The sequence below is a fragment of the Phyllostomus hastatus genome, unplaced genomic scaffold (genome assembly GCF_019186645.2).
Source record: "Phyllostomus hastatus isolate PE091 unplaced genomic scaffold, TTU_PhHast_1.1 phas_scaffold_385, whole genome shotgun sequence".
Classification (NCBI taxonomy): domain Eukaryota; kingdom Metazoa; phylum Chordata; class Mammalia; order Chiroptera; family Phyllostomidae; genus Phyllostomus; species Phyllostomus hastatus.
Window position 1 is genome coordinate 11,139,215 of NW_025334026.1, and position 23,819 is coordinate 11,163,033.

Sequence of the window (23,819 nt, forward strand, 5' to 3'; positions counted from 1 at the left end):
AGTATTGAAAAATGTTCTAATATCTGGCTTAGTAGATAGAAGACAGACTAGGTTCTCATACCCGCTTCTGCATTCACTCTATCAAAATATCACACATCGTATTATCTCTGGAAATCTCCATTGTATATTAGTAACAGAACAATAGTAAGAGAGGCAAATAACTTCTCAGTATTATAAAACAGTTTTTTTTTATTTCTTGGATCTCTGGAAAGCTTCTGGGGAATGCCAGGATCCCTGGCCCACACTTGGGGCCACACTTTAATAAAGGTGGATGGTTTAGAAGGATTGCTCTAAACCATCCGGCCCCACCCCTCCCTGGCCTCCTCTGGATCTTACCGTTCCTTGTTGATACAACTCCCAGCCTCAAGGGCTTCCTCTCACTTCATCCCTCAGCGCTGAGTACCCTCTCTTCCCCATATAGTCCTATAGTGCATTCCGTCATCACCTGTAGGTCTTTGCTCAAATGTCACTCCACTGAAACTTCCTCTGTCCACCCATTTTGAATTTTACATCCCCTGCAGGAACCCTCTCCTGTGACCAACTGAGTAAGAGACAGGCTGCCTGCTGAAGTTGTGTGCTCTCCATCCTTGGAAGAGTTAGAGTATCCAGGAGGATAATGTGATTGGTGCTCTAGCGTAGCTCAAAAATGTGGCTTTAGACAAAGATTCATGTTTCATTCCTGGCTTCATCATTCAGTTACTGTGTAGCTGTGGGCAAGGCACATGATTTCCAATCTTCAGTTTCTTTTTCTGTAAACTCAAACAAAAAAACTTATGTTAAAGGCATGAAGATGAGAGATAATAAATGAAGAGTGTTTGACACTTTGTTTAATAAAGGTGGTTCTAATTGCCTTTATTCTTTCATTGCTTAGAAGGTTAGATGATATGGGCTCCAAAATATCTCACAGATGTAACTATCTCAATAGGTGTATCTACAGGAGATGTAATTATCTCTGAACATGTGCTGTGGTTAGAGAAGGAGATGTGTGGTCTGAGGACAAAGATCACCTAACCATTAATGTGCTTAATTTGTGGTACTAATTGCAAATGTATAATTTCCTCTGAGGTCCACATTAGGTTCTTGTCACTGTGGAAGAAATTTTAGTCCTATTATAGACTTGATAGAAAGGTGGTTAGTTGTTACTCCCTGGGGGATTGGAAAGATCTAAATTTGGAGGAAACCTCACAAAGTAGATTTTTCTAAAAAATCGTGAGCTCATTTCCGGTTGCTTATCACCCAACAGAGAATCTATCTATCCATTGATCATGTTGAATTAAAGTGAAAATATGACACCTCATACTAATTGGCCTTCTATGATGGAAAATAGCCAACTTTTTTAGAAATTATTAAACATATCTTTAAAAACCATTTTAGTTCACACTCATGTTAGAGAATACCTTTTTGTTACATGGCAATCACTTCAGAAAACATGTTTTTTATTTGGTTCCCAATTGATTCAATTTTTTCCTTTTCTTTTCACTTATTTTAGAATTTTCAGATTTTGTTTTGCTTTTTTACATGATATACTTTTTGTTCAATTTAGTGGTAAGAAAACTACCATGTTTAAAAGTAGTTTTCTGTATTTAATGATCAGTTTAGTTCAAATTCTTACATTTAAAAAGTTGAAATTTCACAATTAAGTAATAAGAAAATTTTTGTACATTTTTAAGTTTATATTTTGTCAGGCACTTTGATATATAATTTTCTTTTATTAAAGCTTAACAAATGTATCTTCATTTAAAGAATATTTAAATAGTCATCACTTATTTATTCATTTATTATTTTTGAGTATCTACTATTAAAAATCAAACATTTCTTCAAGAGGTTCACTTCCCTTATTAATCCAAAACAGAGTTCCCAAGGTTTTCATGTGACCCATGCCACTCTGATCATGTAGAAATGCCCCATCTGCTACTGCCAAAGGGATGCTTTAATGGTGACAAGCAGAAATGTCAGGGCACTTATATTTTTGCCCAAGACTGATCCATTTACAGCTTGGACTACTAGAAGGATATTATTCTTTCTGCCAAAAAAGGTTTGAAATGTCTATTCCTTATTTTCACAGACAAGGAAGAAAATGCAGGCTCTGTCCAAGATATAGATCTGGTGATGAGGTTAAAGAGACACCTGAAAGATCACATAGCTATTTTTGCTAACATATAAAATTCTGCCAGCATTTTGCTGAGCACATTGAAAGTAGAAAAAGCTTGCACAGAATCTAAGACTGATGGGTTCATGGATACTGATGGCATTATTATTAAGACACATTAATTGACAAATAAACAATTAAACAACACAAGGCCTGTGCATGGACCAAGACTGTTTGTGCTGGGAATCAAGGGTTATGACTAATCCATTCTATGCACCTGAGGTGTCTTCCACACAAAGCAAAACAAAAACCTCAACAGTTACAGGCTGCAGGCTGAGCTGAAACAATTGCTAAGACCTTCTGAGATGCCTAAGACAGGTTCCAAAGCTGATGCAGAGTGTGGACACATGAGATCTCCCAGAACCAGAGAGCTCTGAACAAGATTTAGAACTTCAGTCATATGGCCAATTAAGTCTTGTAGTTCTCTCAGAGGGTGGCTTGCAGCTCCATGGTTCTTTCTTTGTTGTTCATTGCATATGCATATGGAGAGAAAAGTATATGTAGTTCATTCTAGCAAGTATTTGATTAGTAATTCTCAAAACATTGTTTTGCCATCAATTTCCTATAAACCTAATTTAAGATCTCCTTTATTTCTTGTTCTTTGTTTTAAAATGCACAGGGTAGCCCGGGCCAGTGTGGCTCAGTTAGTTGCAGCATCAGCCTGTAACCAAAAGGTGATGGGTTCAATTCCCACTCAGGGCACATGCCTAGGCTGCAGGTTTGATCCCCAGTCCAAGGACATGTGATTCCCTGTCTAGATGTGTACAGGAGACAACTGAACAATGCTTTTCTCTCACATCGATGTTTCCCTTTCACCTTTCCTTTCTCCCTTCCTCTTTCTCTAAAAGAAATTTTAAAAAGTTTTCCTTGGGAGAGGATAAAAATAAATAAAATAAAATGCACAGTGTAAAACCCACCTGATGATTATAGTCTTGGTGTTTGGTACCCAGATGTGGCAAAACCTGGTCATGTTTATTATGGGAGAAGATATTCAAAAACTTTATAAAATATAAGGAATGTAAATCAAAATTCCATTGAGAAAACAGAACCAAACTAGGTATTTCAAGTAGGAGGGGATTTAACAGAGCACATTAAAGGCTTGCTAATCATTGGAAGGGCTGCAAGTGCGAGTGTTAGGGAAGCTTGGATGAGGTCACAGCTGCCTAAGGTGTTGCTGTGAAACGTCAGATCTGCCCATACCTTCGGTTCCACCTGTCACTATGAAAATGGCTTTCTTCAAAATCTTGCATGTGAGCCTCTCAGAACAGAATGTAAACCAGAATCCTATTGGCAAGGGATTGGAGGAAACAGGTTCTCATGCTTTGGGCACCTGCCATACCCAAGAGAGCATATAAGGAGCCAGAAATTATGCTGGGTGCCAATAGACGAGTGTCTGGCCCATCGGGGTTTGCTTTCTTCATCCTCATGTATTCTTCTTTGTACTTTCCACATGATGATGGAATTTCCTCTAAGTTTGTTTGTCACTGCTATAACCCCAATACCTGCTCATGGCCTGACTCATAGCAGGGGCTTAGTAAACGATGGGCATGAAAGGATTAGTGCCTGGGTTCATGGCTGTGAGAGCCAAGCTCTCCCACTTTACCCCACTCTTTACTACAGGAAAGGAATAGTTTCATTTCTGCTACCCATCAGATCAGAGAATGTGGAAACTGCTTTTAATACTCCTTTTCTGCCTGAAGAATTGAGTCAGTCATGTGGCCCAGCCAGCTCACATGAAATTGAACTCTTAGGTCTGTCAAGTGGTATTTATTATACTTCAGTGGGAGGAAGGGGGAAGAGAAACCTTTACAAAGTAGGTATACAGGAAAGCCAACCTTATCAGCTGCTATAATTTCCCCTGGTTTTTAAAGGCCTTATTACAGAGATGGAGGCCATGATTCCACAGGGATTTATATACTCATCAGGGAAATGCCAGGGAGGGAGATAACAGAGACCATGAACTATTAGCCGAGTTATCACTGAAGCCACACTGTATTTAGCTGTAAGCACTGTATATCGCAGCTTAATTAGAAAGACTAGTTAACCCAGAGTCAGACTGACATTTTATCTTTAGGTCATACTTCTACTCCTCAAATGGAATATGTGGTACTCACCCAGAAATTGAACCTTGACATTGCATGTGTGGTCCCAAGGGAAACCAGGCAAGAGAGCTAAAAGGTAATTAGACAATTGCATTCACACGCATTTACTGATTTAACACAGGTATTCATTCATTTAACAAACAGGCATTGTGCTGGGCACTCTGGAGAAGATCTTTGTAACAGATGTGGTCCTGGAGGTCTAGCAGGCTTCCAGAATGGAAAAGGGAGAATCCACATACTCTCTCTGAATCTCAGGGTCCTCTTAGCAAAGGTGAGGGTCATAATAGTTCATAGCCCACAGTGTTCTGAGGAGCAGTAAGACATAGATGATACAAAGTCTTGCTGTAAAGAACAAGCAATATAGACAGATCTATGGATAGATATGTGATACAAACATATATTTGTATTTATAGACACACATATGAACATATGAACATATAAGCATCAGGGGTGACGAAGACTCCAGGGGGGGCCAACAGAAAGAACAAGCTGAGGCAGACATGAAAACTGCCAGAATTTTCACTATGTTCTCCATGCCACAAAGTGCTGTGACACATCATGAGACATTTGTCACTCTGGAAGCATTGTGAAGCATGCACAGGATATAAAAATGCATAGATCTGTGGGAAAGACATTCCAGGTGCAACAGGGTGGAAACAGATACCATGCACGGGGTTGATGAGCAGCAAGCCCCACCTGGCTTGAGCAAAAAATATTGCGGCAGAAAAAGCTGGATGCAGCTGGGCATGGATGACAGAGAATGGTAACACAAGGCTTTAGCTCACCAGGGACCCTTGGTTCCTGTCTTATCTGGGAAGCCAGTAAAGCTTAGAAAGTTTAGGCCACCAGTTTGAGGACACCAGCTGGCAAGTAGAGGCAGTGAGCCTAGGAGACCTGGTCCATACCGTGGGACCTCTGGGGAGTGTGCTGAACAAGTATTTAGAAATAGCATTTTATTGTTATTATTGCAAATTGAATATCAAGGAGTAACCATAATGAAGATGTTCAACTCACAGTATTTCCAAGTGTCACCAGGGCCTCTTCTGGGGCCTGTGCAGTGCTGCTGGCATCTGACCTTGAAAACAACACGGGCCTGGCCAGTGAGGCAGACCCATGAGAAAGGTAATAGTTCCTGTTGTGTTTCAGGACATGTCTGTAGTGGAGTGACAGCAGCATCCCAGCAGCGGGGAGCAGAAGGCTGTGGGGTAGAAAATACCCAGGGCAATGGCTTTGTGGTGTTGTGCAGGGGAAGCCCTCCCCTGGAAGAAAGGAAACAGAAATCATACTGGAACAGCCAGATCAGGCCTCATGGGGAGAAAGCTGACAGACATCTTCCAACAGGAGGTCAAACATAGGAACCAAAATGGAAGGAGTTTCTAAAGAACTCCATGCCAGCTGTCAAAACTGGCAGTCTTCATGATTGGTCAAGGCCAGCCCCACCTGGCTGGAGTTTCCAAAGGCAAATGATGAGGTGAAGCTGGCAAGCTTAGTCAAATGTTTCAGCCCAGGCTCATTGTGCAGGTCAGCACAGACCCTGCCTGCTCAGTCTCTTGCCCATTACTAGGTACAGAGCAGGTGGGTAAGAAGTACCCTTGAAATTACCTAGGAGAGGAAGAGCAATGTGATGCTGTTTCAATATGAGAGAGAGGTTCCAAAGGCAAGTACCCTCACCTGGGAACCAGGGGTCTGAGTGCCATGGTGCAGAATTTAGCCTAAGGAACCAGCAAATTTGGGTTCTAATCCAAAACCCTGTCTCAGAACCAGATTAAGACACAAGGTCCAAGGTTGTGCCAACCTGTGAGACTACATCAGAAATGTGGTCTCCATTGCTGTGGTAGACTACCCTCATTAAACAAATGCTAAACAACTACTCAAAAAAGATACAAAAATTATACAAATTTTTTATAAAATGCCATAAAGATAAAAAATTATAAACTTGTCCTGGGTGTTATGTCAGTCTGTCCATCTCTGCCTCCCTTTACCCTTTGATCTGAAGCAAGTTGTATGTCTCAAGCCTTAGTCTCCTGACCTGCAGTTGGCCCATAGGGGCATTTGAAGAATAAGTGGCTATGCTCAGCAAATGCAGCTTCTCTGTCTGAGTTCTGCCATTGGGTGTTTCCTCTTAAAGAGCTCAACTCCTCTGTCTAAAATTCATGGCTCTTCCATGCAAAGTGAGGGGTTTGGACTAGACAAGCCTTATGGAATCAAGTGAAGCTTTTTGTTTTCTGCTGCTGTGTATTCCAGAGCAACACCTGGTGAGGAACAGCCAGGGCTCCTGAGAGCACCTAGCAGCAGCGAGGAGCAAGATTGCTTCAGGTTGCTCAGAGTCCTTTCAGGTTTGAGACCAGATTCCAACCTGTTTGATGGCCAAGCAACACACAACTCCTTCTCATAACTTTCGTAACTGAATTAAATGAAAAGGAAGATGAGGCATTTTTCTTAGGTGCTTTGTAAACGAGAACCTCTGGGGCCTCTTTCTCCTTCGAGCATAATGTTGACTATTGGCTTGGAATATGCTCATGATAACTTTAAGGAAGTCTTCTTCCATTCCCACATTTACACTTTTTAAATAATAATAAGTTAAATTAACAAAGTGCTTTTCTATATCCACTTATTTATTGACTCATACATGCATTTTTCTGTGATGGTAACATAAAGATATAATAATATATTAATATTTTTCTTAATATTGATTACTTTTATACTCAAAGCAAACTCTTCATGGTATGTATTAATTATTTTGACTTATCATTAAATCTTATTAAGCATGTTTTTCATCATAGCATTTTACATTTGTAAGTGAGATTATTCTATAATATATTTGGTTATGTTAGCAAGTTAGAGGATCAGGAGCATTTGCCTTAGGCAGAAATGTTATAGCCTTCTGTCTTTTTTGGGAGGGGGGTTAATGAAAGTTAACGGTTAGATATCAGTTCTTAAAACTTTGGGAAAATGATCAGTGGTTTCGCTGAGTCTATTAGTAGATTCAGCAAAATTGTTTTCTCAATTAATTGGGTATTAAACACCATCCAAATTGGAATAAGATAGTACATTCAACTGGATGAGTAAAGACTGTTTAATAAGGGTTTATCTACAAAAGTATGGGCAGACCACACTGAGGAGGTATCACCACCTGAGGCATGAAGAAATGAGAGGAAGAAGTGATCCCTGGAGCCCAGCAAGGCCAGTTCAGTGTGGAGATGGCTGTGTGTCAGCAGCTGTGGATCTGACAATAGAACACCAACAACCCCAACTTCCCTCAACTTATTTTGTGTCATTCTTTTTCCAAGGTCTTTTTTGATCTTTTGCAAAAGACTCTCTTTTAGCCCTGGCTGGTGTAGCTCAGTGGATTGAGCCCTGGCTGCGAACCAAAGTGTCGCAGGCTTGATTCCCAGTCAGGGTACACGCCTGGGTTGCAGGCCATGACCCCCAGCAACTGTACATTGATGTTTCTCTCTCTCTCTCTCTCTCCCTCTCTTCCCTCTCTAAAAAATAAATAAAATAAAATCTTTTTTAAAAAAGACTATTTTAAGGGTAACTCAAATGTTGGTAGACTTCATCAATATTTGAATTTTAAATGAGGTCACATGAACACAAAAACCATCGGTAAATTTCCCCTCTTTCCCCATGAGGAACTTGGTGTCATTCCACCCCAAAGAATTTCTGCTGATCTTTATGGTAAGCAGAATAATGGTCCCCTAAAGACATCCACATCCTAATCCCTAGAACTCATTACATGGAAAGGGGAATTTTGCAGATGTATTCAGGTTACAAACCTTAAGATGAGGTGATTATCCTGAATTATCTAGATGGGCTCAATCTAATCACATGAGTCCTTAAAAGAAACTTCCAGCTCAGGTAAGTATTAGAGAGGGAGATGTGGCCATGGAAGAGCGGCCAGAGAGATTCAGCATTGCTGGATCTGGAGATGAAAGGAGGAAACCATGAGGTGAGGCATGTTGGTTGCCTCTAGAAGCTGGAAAAAGCAAGGAAACAGTTTCTCCCTGGGAGCCTTCACAAAGGAACACGTCCCTATTAATGCCTTGATTTTAATCCAGAGACACCCATGTAACACTTCTGATCCACAGAACAATAAAATTATAAGCCAATATTATTTTAGCCCACTATCTTTGTGGCATTTGTCACTGCAGTGATAGAAAACTAATAGTCTTCAACAAATGCCTTTACACAGCTTACCAACCCCCTCTCAGCTGTAAGCAGGACGGCCCTACCACTTTGTTCTGCTGCTGCTCTGGCTGCCTGAGTCCAGTCAATGTTGGCGGCTCTGGAAGCCATTGGAACAACTTCAACATTGCTAGGATGCAGCAAAGAGAGACAAGTGGCCAGAACTGGATCCAAAAAGCAGATAGTGTCTGGCCAGGCTTAAGCTGTTGTCAGGCTTAAGCTGTTGTAGATGTAATAAGGTAATGTATGCACAGTGTTTTGAATAGTGCCTGGCACATGGTGCTGTATTTTAGCTAATACTTTTTTATTTTGTACTCTAGATCAAGGTAGCTGATTGGTGATACTTCACTTCATGATATATCCTAACCTTGTCCTGTACATGGTTAGGACATGTACATATCTCTTGTTTTTATTTATTCATTCTCTTAAATCACCACAGCTCACTTCTATTCTTCTCCCTCCCTAAACAATAATTTTAGTCATGTATGTGCATTCTTATAAAACATATATTTTAGTCTTATGTGAGTATAATTTTTGATTTATATAAATAACATTGATATTGAACAATTCATTTTTCATAAGAACTAGTTTGGCTTTCTTTCTTTCTTCCTTCCTTTCTTCCTTTCTTAGATACAAGCTTGTTTATACATCCATTGCTTATACCGATGCCTAGTACCTCATGGTATAAACCCATCGCATCTCACCCTCCACAGCGTTAATGTCCAAAATATTTATCCTTTGTACAATACAGGCATAGCCCGATCAAGAAGCTGCCTCAGTGCCAGAGCTGGGTTCTTCAGATTCCTCAAATGCCAGACTGCCACCAACTCCCTGGGCACAAACTATAATGCAACAAACTTACTGGAATAAGTTTATTATGGACTCTGAGGTGCTTTCCTTGGGATAGACATCAGACAAGAATTTGCCAGGTCACATGTGTGTACATATGTACTGAGCATGGGTGGTGTCACATGGCTCTGCATAACAGTGGTACTAGTTCACCCTTCCACCAGTACAGCATGTGCCCGCAATAAGCCCATGTCCCTGCCACCGCCAGTGCTACCCAGCTCTCTAATACTCACCAGTTTAGTGGACATAGAGACATAGCTCTCTCTTTGAATTGGCATTTGTCTGATATCTGGTTACCAATAATCTTGGACTCTCATGCTGTAAACTTTGTTGGTGTCCTTTTCTATAAACGTCTTTCTCACAGCCTCTCTTCACTGCTCTTTTGGAGTTGCTGTCTTTTGTTAACTATCATGCAAGAGTTTCCTGTATGATAATGTTAATTGTGTGTCAAAAGTTCTATTTCCTAATGCTTCCCAAACCACAAATCCTCAAAGTGCCAACCATATGCTGAATTTGGAGTCAAGGAGGGAAGACTGATTCTCCTGCTGACTCCGCCTCATAGTCTGCCACCTGCACCCTAACTAGCAGTGTTTGTGCCCAGAGAGTGTAAAATCTCTTAATGAAACACTTCTTCTGGTTGCTGTCCTCACCCCCTGGCTAAACAATGGGACTGCAAACAAATACTGCCAGGGGCAGCAGAACTGGAGGAGGGAGGTATTTTTCTCTTTTTAAGTGAACCAAACAATATCAGCCATTTAGATTTATCAGCTAAACTCATCAGGAGTTGTAGTATTTGTATGTCTCCATTAATGGCAATGATTTGTACTATTTTTCTTACCACAAATTCTTCATCTGTGACAACTTTCTTGGACTCAGCATCCTGTGATCTCATATGAGACATCTGGTGAAGAAAGAGCTCAATACTCAAATAAGATGAAGAAACTGGGCCAAGCAACACACCCATTTTTTAAAATAAAGAGTTTCTGGTTATGTGCATTACAGATTTCAAAAAGGTCTACGTAGTCTCAACTAGAAGGTGAGACTACTCCCATCTCTTCTTTAGCATATATAATGTGCAGCTTCAGTGTGAGAGTTAATCATTCTGAAGCTTCAGTTTCTGAATCTGTACTATGGGGACAATACAGTTTGTGCATAAAAAGAGGAAACTTAACAAGATGTTTGAATGAGTTTCTGCTTAAACCTAGAATTCATTTCTCTCTAAACCCTGCATCCCCTGGTCCTTCAACTTCCCCACCCAGCCCTTGTGGGAAACACTTCAGAGGAACAGCCAAGGTACCTCAGCAGCTGTGGTCAGTAACACTTGAAACAAAGCCTTTGTTGATTTAGTTGCTTCTGTGTACTTCAAAAGGGATGCTGTTGGAAAGCTAAGCAACAATTGTACATCTGGACTTCCCACTTCCTGCTCCAACAAGGCTGTCACTGGCAGAGAAACATTCTCCATGGGTAAAGACCATTCTTCCAATCACAGCTTATCCGAATAGTGTTTAAGGTCCAAAGCTATGATTTACAGCTCAGTGAGGCAAGAGCAGAGAATCAGGAGCTGTGGATGGATGAGACCCAACCTGCAAAAGCAACTCACAGTGAGTGACAGGGTTTGAAATGCATAAGGAGAGGAGAAGGGTGTTTTTAGGATCTCTAATGCCTCAAAGCTCTGCATCCCCTCCTCCCCTGGAAGCCTCTCCTGATGAATACAGCCTACATTATCTCTTCCCTCCCTGACTAACTGTATTAGTCTGCATTCTCCAGAGAACCAGAAACAGAACAGAAATCTCTCTCTCTCTCTCTCTCTCTCATAGATATACTTATCTATAATAGCTATCTATAGATAGATAGATAGATAGATAGATAGATAGATAGATAGATATATAGATATTAGAATCCTGACTAATGCAATTGGTATATATATAGATTTATTACAAGGAATAGCTCACATAATTATAGAGGCTGAGAAGTCACACAATCTGCCATCTGTCAGCTGGAGACCTAGGAAAACCAGTGGTGTAATACAGTCTGAATCCAAAGACCTAAGGACTAGGGAAGCTGATTCTGATGGTATAAGTATCAGTCCAAGGTCAATGAGCTTTCCCAGATCAAGCATTGAGGAGGGGGGTAGAGGGAGGCATGTGTGTATAGGAATGAAGTATTCCTTCCTCTTCTACCCACACTGCAGAGGGCCATCTACTTTACTGAGTTCTGGATAAAAACTCATCTAGAAACACCCTCATAGACACATCCAGAAATAATGTTTACTCTGGGCACCTCATGGCCAGTCAAGTTGACACATAGAATTAACCAATCATGCCAACCCTACCCCACATTAGGGTGAGCTACTCATCCTGGTTTCCCTGGGATTTTCCTGGTTTTCAAACTGAAAGTCCAATATCTTGGGAAAGGCGTCAGTACGGGGCACCACCCTGCCCATAATGCCCGAACTAAGCATTTTTCACTGGATAGTATTTGATTTAAAAATTTAGCCACACTACCAACAAACTCTTACTGAGTGTCTAGTGAGTCAACCGTGCTAAGCTTTGAGGACTCACTGCCCTCATCTGACTTTTTTTCCTCTTTATTTTCCTGCAACGTTTTACATGTGCTTTTTCCATACCTCACACTCAGATCTTGTTTGCTACATACCATTGCCCAAGGTACGGAACCAGAGATCCTTGGAGGAGTGGTGGAGCCCAGGACTGGGCCAGGGAATATTTTCCCTGGGTCCAGATGACCCTGGAACCACTTGTGACTCCATAAAGTAAAAAAGCGATTTTTAAAAAGAAGTGTAGTGCAGGAGCATGTTGAAAGAGCACAGAACACAATGTGAAGGAGCCCCTAATGACCAAATCTGAGACAATTTTAGCAACAAAATGATTAATAATGATCCATCCTAACCCTTGAAATACTGTAAATGTCCATGCTGAGACAGAATAAATGAAAAAAAGTTCTTATAGCAAAATTACAATCAATGAAAAATTTGAGGCAAGTCAAGCTTCTCTGAGGCATTACCACCACAGTAGGCGTGCTATGGGGTGTCCTGGCCCTTGCTGTCCATCGGGACCCCCCTATGGACAGTGTTTGCTTATAGCTCTGCTTTGGGTTTGCCAGGGCTGCATCAATACCACAGCAGGATCGAAGGCTCTCCTTGTTCACTCTGCTTCCTCTCCCCTTTCCTGTCACACATGGTGGATCTGCACTGTGGACTGAGGCTTTTCCTATCCAATCCCGTGCTTCCTTGACCTTTGTGTCTCACGGGCATTGCCCACCAATATTCCTCATGCACTCCTATCTCAGCATCTGCTTCCCAGAGAACCCAAATGACAACATGCATCATAAGAGAGTGGAATAATGACATCAGTGATGTCTGGGGGTTTTTCCTAAATAAAAATCCCCTTTTGTTTGTAATACTATACTAAAACTCTCTTCCAAGCTATTTAACTCTTTGAGCTTCAGTTTTTCAATTGATAGAGATAATATTCAGCATACTATAAAGATAAACATATTAATGAATATCAAAACATTTTTATAAAACGCTGTATCAGTGCTTGGAGAAAAATACAAAGCAAATCAAGGACAGTGTTCCCTGTTCACAAGATTATTTCACATTAATTAAATTAAAAAATACAGAGTGCCTGGCTCATATTAAGTGGAATGGAGAAATAGACAAAAATGAGCAACTCCAAGAGTAAATATCATAGAGAAATATAAATCTACGCAAGCCATGAATCTTTTATATGCTGATAGTGGAAGTAAAAATAATTTGGAAACAGTTTGGCATTATATCAATTGAAATAATTTATCTAGTGATTCAATTCTCAAATAATTATACAAATATTCAGACTTTTAAAATTCTTCTTCCATTGGTTTTGGAAAGTTACATTTTTTAAATATAATTTATTCATTAGGCTATTACAGTTGTCCCATGTTTTTCTTCCCTTTATTCCCCTCCACTCTGTACCCCTCCCACCATCATTCTCCCACCTTAGTTCATGTTCATGGGTCATGCATATAAGTTCTTCCACTTCCATTTCCTATACTGTTTTCAACCTACCCCTGTCTATTTTGTACGTACCATTTATGCTTCTTATTCCCTGTACATCTTCCCCACATTATCCCCCTCCCAGTCTCTGCTGATAACCCTCCATGTGATCTCTGTTTCTGTGATTCTGTTCCTGTTCTAGTTGTTTGCTTAGTTTGTTTTTTAGGTTCAGTTGTTGGTAGTTGTGAGTATGTTCTCATTTTACTGTTCATAGTTTTGATCTTCTTCTTTTACTTAAATAAGTCCCTTTAACATTTCATGTAATAAGGGCTTGGTGATGATGAACTCCTTTAACTTGGCCTTTCCTGGGAAGCACTTTATCTGCTCTTCCATTCTAAATGATAGATTTGCTGAACAGAGTAATCTTGGATGTAGGTCCTTGCCTCTCATGACTTGAAATACTTCTTTTCAGTCCCTTCTTGCCTGCCAGGTTTCTTTTGAGAAATCAGCTGATAGTCTTATGGGAACTCCTTTTAGGTAATTGTCTCCTTTTCTCTTGCTGCTTTTAAGATTCTCTCCTTATCTTTAATCTCGGCTAATGTAATTATGATGTGCCTTGGTGTGTGCTTCCTTGGGTCCAGCTTCTTTGGAACACTCTGAGCTTCCTGGACTTCCTAGAAGTATATTTCCTTTGCCAAATTAGGGAAGTTCTCCTTCATTATTTGATCAAATAAGTTTTCAATTTCTTGCTCTTCCTCTTCTATCTCTGGCACCCCTATGATTTGGATGTTGGAATGTTTAAAGTTGTCCCAGAAGTTCCTGATCCTCTCCTCATTTATTTGAATTCTTATTTCTTCATTCTGTTCTGGTTGAATGTTTATTTCTTCTTCTGCTCCAAATTATTGATTTGAGTCCCAGTTTCCTACCCTTCACTGTTGGTTCCCTCTATATTTTTCTTTATTTCACTTTGCACTGCCTTCACTTTTTCCTCTGTTTTGCAAACCATACTCAACAATTTCTGTGAGCATCCTGATTACCAGTGTTTTGAACTCTGCCTCTGATAGGCTAGCTATCTCTTCATTGCTTAGTTCTATTTTGGTAGCTTTGATCTGTTCTTCATTTGGGCCATACTTTTTTGTCTGGACGCCTATTATGTTGTAAGGGGTGGAGTCTTAGGTATTCACCAGGGTAGGGCTACCCATGTCACTGTGTTGTAGTGCAGTCTGAGTAAATATTTCTCCTTTAACTCCTTGATTGTCAGACTTCCATACAGTTCGATTTTTTGGCAGTTCTGGTTATTTTTTGTTTTTAAATGTGTTGTTGTTCTTCTTTTGGTTGTGTGAGGAGCCAAAGTGTATCTACCTATGCCTCCATCTTGGCCAGAAGTGGTAAGTTAAATTTTTATAGAAAGTAATCCATTTCACCTAATTTACAAACTAGTATAAAGTTGCTCCTATGTATGTTCTTATTTTTAATTGCTTATTAATTATATCTGTAATTATGCCTCTATTTATTTTAATATTGTTTGTGTTCCTTTTATTCTCTTATTCTTTTTTTTATCCTAGTTTAGTCTTGAAAGTTTTGTCAATATTGTCAGTTTGTTACAATGATCCCAACTTTGGGTTTGTTGATAGCCCTTTTAGCTGTTTTCCACTTCATTGATTTTTTTCATTCTTATCCTGTCAATTTCTAGCTTCTTTGAATTTGCTGGGGGAGGTTTTAAGTTCTTGATTTGGACACTTACATTGATGCTTCAGCCTTTCTTTTTTAAAAATGTAAATATTTAGGCTATCAACTTCCATCAAAGCCTTCTTTTTCTGCCTCATTTACCGTTAACAGTGTAGAAAGGCACCCACCCTCCTCTCCAGAGGTAAGCATTATGCTAATTTCTAACACCATAAATTACTCTGGCTTATTTATGATGTTATATAACTGAAATTATACAATATGTAATCTTTTGTGTTTGTCTTTGCCTATATTTTCTATAATCCTTAATTTTTCACATATTTTTTATTTTTGCTCTTTTCCATAGGAAAGAATTCATCAATGTACCAATTATTTCCTCAACTATATCATTTCTACTCTCTCAAGTATTATAGTCTTTATTTCAATAGTTAGACTTGCACACCTAGTATTTCCACTTTGTCATGTGTGCATGTGGTGTTTTGTGTTATTTTCTTCCCAACTCTTTCTGTATGTCTGTTATGCTTACTTAGTTTGAATGTTCAGTCTGTCTCCTCTAATACCTTGGATGCCAGTGGGATCTGTATTCCACTTTGTTATATTTTGATCTGCTCCTCAAATGTCTCATTATTTTAGCCTATGAACTTGTCTTCCCCTGGAGGTATGGCAACTCCAAGAGGCAATGCAAATGGGGAGGAAACAGAGGCCAGGCTGTCAATTCAGATGAGTTTAAGAAGCTGGAAAAGAGGTCCTATGACAGACAGACAGAGAGACCCAACCCCCAGAAAGACAGAGTCCCTTGCTTTATACACCCCAAAAGCCTTCTCAAGTCAAGACTTCTCTCTCGGTCCCCATGGAGAAGCAACAGGGGGAGGAGGCTGTTCTCAGAATACAAGCCACAGCTTTGGGATTTGGAAGTGGGGGGAAGGGAAGTGGGAAGGTAAGTATCTGAGGCTATTCTCTCCCCACTTATTTCCCATAGTTCTTCACCCACTCAGGCTTGTATGCTGTCCATGAGGCTGCCTGTCTAGGTTTGTGGGTAAAGAGAAGCAAGAGTGTAACTCCAAGATTTATCCTCTCCCAGCCACACTGCACACAGATAATCCCAGTGACAACAGCTCTCTGCTCTACAGGCATTTCAATGGTTGCTCCCATCTTGGCATTTTCTCATCAAAGATTCTCTAGAGCTTCTCTTGAGAGAAGGGGCCAGGCAGATTTGACCTAGAGACCACTTCAAAACTAACTTAAATAATTAGCTAAAGATTTTCAACAAGACAAATCAGGAGTAATGGGGAGTAACCTAATGTGTTTGAGGAGGGGAAAGCCATCATGTACACAGTGCACCATATACATGGTCAGAAATCCTGGGTGGTTTGCACGGAACCAACATCCTGATTCAAATCCTGGTTGCACTTCTTTGAAACTTGAGACTTTGGGCAAGATACTTGGTCACTATAATTCTCAGTGTTTTCAGCTATAATATGCAAGTTACAACTAACAATACACCAGATCGGACTGAATAGGTGTTGAATACAAAGCACTCAGAATAGTGTCTGGATCATAGTAAGTGCTCAAGATTTAATTATTATAGTCTAATTGAAGTTTCCTTTAAAGGAATATTCATCAGTGAAATTACGACAAAGGAGCCAAGAATATACAATAGGGAAAGGACAATCTCTTCAGTAAATGGTATTGAGAAAAATGGTCAGCCACATTCAAAAGAAGAAAACTGGGCCAGTATCTTATGTCATACACAAAAAATTAACTCAAAATGGATACACTTGAATGGAAGACCTGACACCACAAAACTACTAGAAGAAAACACAGGCAGTAATCTACTTAACATTGGTCTTGGTGTGATTTTGAACAAAGGTAACAAAAGCAAATATGAACAAGTAGGACTAAATCAAAGTAAAAAACTTCTACACAGAAAAGGAAACTATCAACAAAATAAAAATGCAACCTACCAAGTGAAATAAAGTATTTGCAAATCATATATCTATCTAATAAGGGGTTAATATTTAAAATATACCAAGAACACATAGAAATCAATAGCAAAAACAAACAAAACAAAATTAATCTCAATGACAAGTGGCCAGGGGACCTGAATAAGGATTTTTCCAAAGAAGACTTAGAATACAGATGGCCAACAGGCACATGAAAAGATATCCAGCACCACAATCATCAGAGAAATGCAAATCAAAACCATAATGAACGAGTATTATCAAACAAGACAAAAAATAACAAGTGTTGAAGAAGATGTAGAGAAAAAGGAATCTTTCTGTATGGTTGGTGGAAATGTAAATTGATGCAGCCTGCATGGGAAACGGTATAAAATTTCCTCAAAAAATTAAAAATAGAACTACTATATGATCTGGCAATCCAACTTGAGGGTATTTATCTCAAGAAAACAAAAATATTAATTTTAAAAGATATATGTATACCATGCTCATTGTAGCATTAGGGTGTCCAACAGGCCATCCATGGGGCATATGCAGCCCATGATGACTACGAATGCAGCCCAACACAAAATTGTAAATTTATTTAAAACCTTTTTTTTTGCTCATCAGTTTTCGTTAGTGTCTGTGTATTTAATGTGTGGCCCAAGACAACTCTTCTTCCAGTGTGGCCCAGATATACGCAAAATTTGGACACCCCTTCCAGAGTGCATCCACCCTTGTTTCTGGGGCCAGGATTAGGACTGCATACGTGGGGCCTCTGATTCTCTGCTGTCAACAGCATCCTCCCAGAAAGCTACTGCAGAATGCTCCTCTTTGTGGTTATCCAAACAATTAACAAATAACCAGAGATTCACCTGCATATCAACAATAATAAATGTAGAGGTGGGAATCAGAGGCCCCTCTTACCCAGTCTCCACTTAAATTCATCTGGGATTGACCCTCTATGAACTGAAATCCTTGGAATAGTCTTAGCTTTGCTATAAAAAATAGTTTTTATCCTCTTTTCTTTCAGTGGTCATCTTCTCTTTTTTCATATTTCTCCTCTCTAAACTTACTGTTTATTTTCATTTTCTGTTTGTTTTCTCCAGCATTTTTCCCAGTCAGCAGGCAACTGCAAAGGCTGTGGCAGGTGTCTGGGCCCTGTCTATGCCAGGTCACAAGATAAGATAAACACAGAGTGTGTGGCACAGAATTTTGGGTGAAAGACTGAATGACTAAATAAACTGGCAAACAGAGTTCTTTCAGATGAGATGTGTAGGTCACATTCCCACCATGTGGTTGAACTTATGCCATTCTGTGCCGAGGGCAGGTAATGTAAGCTGATATTTGGTGCTCCCCTTCCCCTGTACCAAGCACTGTCCTAAGGAATGGTGCATCTCATCTGATGCAGTTATTAACTCCCCAGCCCAGGTCCACGAGCAAATGGGAGATACAGTATCCAAAATCACATAGTCCGTGTAAGTCCAACCCCGAGCATATAACTACTATGCAGCACAGGGAATTAAGCTGCAGGCTTTTACCTTAAGACCTATTCTGTGTACAATGCCCTCTTTAATTAAGCCCCTGGTAGGCCCCCATCATCTTTCAAGGGAGAAGAAATCATCCTCCTCCACCCTGCAGAGGGAAAGGGTAATGCCCTGTGTCCAATTTTCTTTTCATTGCTATTTTTATTATGGAAACACAAATGTTCAGTGATTTCAAAATGAAAACATCGAAAGTTAATTTTGTCATCCTTATCTAATAAAATTCTTAATGGGTTTCTCACCCATTATCATAAATACTTTTATTGTTTTTAAATTTTTTCTCAACTGCACAGTAGTATATCTTGCCTTCAAAAAATATTTTTAAAAATTTAAAAGAGACATGTGCTTTTGGTTTTTAGATCTCTTAATATCATTTGCTATTTAGAATTTAGTTTTACTTTCTCCACTTAGATCAGAAATAAGTGTTTTAAAGGTACAGTTAGCACTTCCAGCACAAATTTTATGTAGTGAAAAATTTGGGCTATTTGGCATGAAAGATCATGAACATGAGTTTGGACCAGTCTTCTGGCTTCACCTGGGCTCCATTTGCCCTCTCTAAAATTATATCCTGGACTCCTTCCTTCTCCCTACTCTTCCCTTCACCCAATGAGAATAACATATTGTTAATTTAATTGAAGAGTTAATGATGATTTTTGTCTCAAATCTCAAAGAGTTGTAAGTTCTAGCTTATTCTATATGTGGTGCTGAGACTGTGGGGGTGAGGCTAGAGGACTGTGTATAGAAAAAGGCGTCTCTATTATTGAAGGGTGGTTCTCAAAGGGGACCAGTAGTATCACATGGCTTGGGAGCTTGTTGGAATGTAGATTCTTAGCCCCCACCTATTCCCTACTAGATCAGACGAAGATGCAACCCTGAGTCAATGTTTATTATACTTACAGGTGATTCTGATGCATGTTAAAGTTTGAGAACCACTGTTGTAAAATACTGTAAACTCGGTGGTCAGTGTCTCCTTTCTGAACCTATTAACCCCAAGTCTGCTTCCTCTCTCATTCTTAGTGAAGGGAGGAATTACTCCTTCAACAAGTATTCATTAAGTGCTTGGTGCATGTCTGGCACAGTTCTAGGCAATGAGGGTATGACATTGAAAACAACAGACAAAAGCCCATGCCATGTGAAGCTATATAACATGCTGACAGGGGATGGCAGATAATAAACTAGGAAATAGATAATATATTGGATTGGCCGGAAAGCCTGTTACATTTTTTCTGTATGATGGCTGTAGTAGCACCTAGTTGTCTTTAACTTCATTCAAAACAATTTTGTTAGATTGTAATGTGACAATTGTCATATCAGTGTGCATTTAAAAAACATCAAAATTGGTGAATATTTGTCCAGCCATTTTAATATTGAAGATAGAAGAAAATATACAACATTTTTCAGTATATTATGCTTTATTATTTCAAGAAAGGTAAAAACACAACTGAAATGCAAAAAACAACTTGTGCAGTGTATGGAGAAGGTGCTCTGACTGATTGAATGTGTCAAAAGTGGTTTGAGATATTTCTTCGTACTATTAACATTTTGGCCAAATAATTCTTTGCTGTGGGGATGTCCAATGCATAAACACTGGAAGATGTTTAGCACCAACTCTGGCCACTGACCACTACCAGGAGATAGCCAACATACTCAAAATATCCAATTTAATACAGTTATTGATGAAAATGGAAAATATTTTTTATTTAATGGGAAAAAACTAAAAAGGTTTTTATCCCAACCCAATATTTTATTTTTGATTTAAAAATTTTAAAATTATGGGAGGCCTGTCCAGAAGGTATCCAGCCATATAACATGAAAAATAGAGACATTTATTGAAGAAGATACAAGGTATAAGCAACATTGTACATGGGACAATATCACCTCAGTCCCCTTCAAAGTGGACAACTTGGGACCTCACGCAGCTCTCCCAGCATCTCTTCTACTGTTCAAAACACTGTGCAAAATCCCTTGTTGAAATCGCCATCAGTTGCCCCATTGTAGTTTCCTAATCTCATCAATGGTCTGATATCTCTTCCTTTTCAAAGGTAATTTTAGTTTTGGGAAAAGCCAGAAGTCACAGGGCACCAAATCTGGGCAATAGAGGGACTGAGTCACCTGGGCATTTGATGTTTCTCAAAAAGACTGCACAAGACATGATGCAAGAGTGGGTTGTTGTGCATTGTCGTGGTGAAGCTGGAGGATGTTTTCTTTTCATCGTATTGCACCTCTCAACTGATGAAGAACATTGAGGAAGTGCTTCTTCTTAATTGTTTGGCCTGGAGGAGCATGCTCATGATGGACAACACCTTCATAATCAAAACACACAGTTAACGTGGTTGTGATCTTGCTGTGACTTTGCCGTGCCTTTTTTGGACATGGAGAACCAGGAGACTTCCATTGGGATGGCTGGGCCTTTGTTTTCTGATCATATCTGTAGACCCACGACTCATCTCTGGTTATGATCTTGATGAAATTTGATTCATTGGTAGCAGTTTGAATCAAGTCATTAGCAGCTGCAACACGATGTTCCTTCTACTTTTGTAGCAGAAACCTTGGAACAAATTTTGCCATGACACATTTCTTGCCAAGATATTGCATCAAAATCTCGGACACTGTAGTTTTTGGAATCCCCAGATCAGCTTCTAGTTCTCACATTGTCAGTTGCCAATCTTTGTTCAATGCAGCCCATATATGTTTGACATTCCTAGATGTTCTACTTGTTGCAAGCCATTCAGTACATGGATCACTTTCAACAGATTCTCAGTCATCTTTGAATCATTTGTGCCACAATTTTGTTTTTGCTGCACTCCCTGCATTGTCCCCAGAAGCCTTCTGAATCATCCAAATAGTTTCTGTGGGAGAATGTTTAAGCTTAAAGCAAAATTTGGTGCAGATTCATTGCCCTACTCACTCAGTCATTTTGAATGTGACGGCCACACAGTACACATGCTCCCTCAGTGGCATCTACTGCCCCCAATGACAAGTACAGTGAAGTTGTCTTTGTTCACATATGCGCATTCCAGTCCACTGTCTTTGGCTACCAGGTTGCATGATGCCATGCAAACCCTTCTGATTGCATGAATAGCTGGACTTTTTCTGTACAGACCTCATATAACACAAAAAGCACAGTCAGCCAAAGCAAAAATAAACAAATGAGATAGCATTACACTAAAAGGCTTCTTCTGCACAGCCAAGGAAACAACATGATGAAAAAGCATCATCATGTAAAAGGTAAAAACATTTGCAGATCACTTATGTGATAAACACTCAATATGCAAAACATATAAGGACTTTTTACAATTCAATGGCAAAAAAGTAATAATAATTTTAAAATGTTGCAAAAGACTTAAATAGGAATTCTCCAAAGAAGATATACACAATGGCCAAATGTCACTAACCATCAGGGAAATGGAAATCAAAACAACAATGAGTTATCACTTCATACCTACTAGGATTGTTATTATAAAAACAAATAAACAAACAAACAATAAAAAAGCAAGTGTTGGTGAGAATGTGGAGAAATTGGGACCCTCATGCACTGGTAGTGGGAATGTCGATTGGTGCAGCTGCTAGGGAAAAATCAAAATTCTCAAAAAATCAAAATAGAATTACCATATAATCCAGCAATTCCACTTCTGGGTATTTATCCAAAAAGATTGAAATCAACATCTCAAAGAGATATTTGTACCTCCATGTTTATTGCCTCACTGTTCACAGTAGCCAAGGTAGGAGGCAAACTAAATGTCCATCAATAGATAAATGGATAAAGAAAATGTGGTATATGCATACAATGGACATTAATCAGCCTTAATAAAAGAAAGAAATTCTAATGTGCCTGAACCTTGAGGACATTATGCTCAGTGAAATAGGTCAGTCACAGTAGAACAAATACTGATGAGGTATCTAAAGCAGAATACTCTCTCTCTGTCTCTGTCTCTCTCTGTCTCTGTCTCTCTCTCTATATATATGTGTGTGTATGTGTATGTGCATATATATATATACATATATATCAGTATATGTTTAAATTGTATGCATGTTATATGTATATATAATATGTCACATAATATATAAGAAAATTATATGTATATATCACATAATATAAATAAAGTATGTTCATACTGTATCGAACTTTTTTATAAAGACTTTATTTATTTACTTTTAAAGAGAGGGAGAGGGAGGGAAAAAGAGAGGGAGAGAAACATCAAAGTGTGAGAGATATATCGACTGGTTGCCTCTCATGCACCCCCAACCAGGGTCCTGGCCCACAGCCCAGGAGTGTGCCCTGACTGGAAATAGAACCAGTGACCTTTCAGTTCATAGGCTGGCACTCAATCTACTGAGCCACATACAGTATAGAACTGCATCATACTGTATAGAATTTTATCTTATGATTTTTTCACTTAGTAGTGAGTGCAAAATCAAGCCATGTTAAACACCCTCCAGAACATCATGTTTAATGGCTGCATATGTAACATTCACTTCTATGGATGTGCTGTGCTGCACTCACTCATCAGGCTGTTGTTGGGTGTGCAGTCCCCAGAAACTGCTGTGCTGCACTGAAAGTATCTGGCTGCCCGGGTGTGCCCTGCATTGGTCTGTGAGACCTTGAGAAGGCTGCTCGTGGGTCCCAGGCCCTGGGGCACAGCAGGGACCAAGTAATCCTCGGCCGGCTCAGGTGTGAACATCTCCCTTCTTGCTCTCCTGCGCCCACCTGACACAAGCCTGGAGTTTTCATTTCTTTGACGAACTCTAATTGGAGCTTTTCTCACATTGGTGCTGGCTTGTTCCCCTGACAGCTGGACAACAATGGAAAGAATTCTAAGGTATCTTGAGACTGAAAATAGAAAAGAACAGTAATTGCCTGTTCTAGCAGCTTACATTCAGAATCAAAAGCCCCAGTTGTGCAGGTTCCTAGGAACAAATAACAGTTGCCTTCAGTAACTGTCTAATGCTCAATACCTTTCTACAAAGGTTATTATTATTCTTATGTATTTATCTAAGATTCAGAACTAGTAAAAATCTTTTCACATCTACAAATTAATAGAGGGGTGATATCATGGGTTTTGTCTATCTTTTAAAAATAACTTAGGCTTAAAGTAAATCTCACATTCAGGAAGAAATTCTGGTCTGCTTCCCAGAAAGTTAGATAATAAACTCTCATGAACACATAATTTACTCAGTGCATTTACTGAAGTGCAGCTGTAAGGCTGCCTGTTGGAGAGAGTATTTGGGCTTAATTGATCAATTATGATAAAAATCATAGAATTCCATGCCTGGGAAGAGCCTTGTTTGACAGATGAGGGGATGAAAGCCCAGGGTCACACAGCTAGCTTGCGGCACCAGGTAGACTGGGACAGAATCTCACTGCCTAGGCAGGAT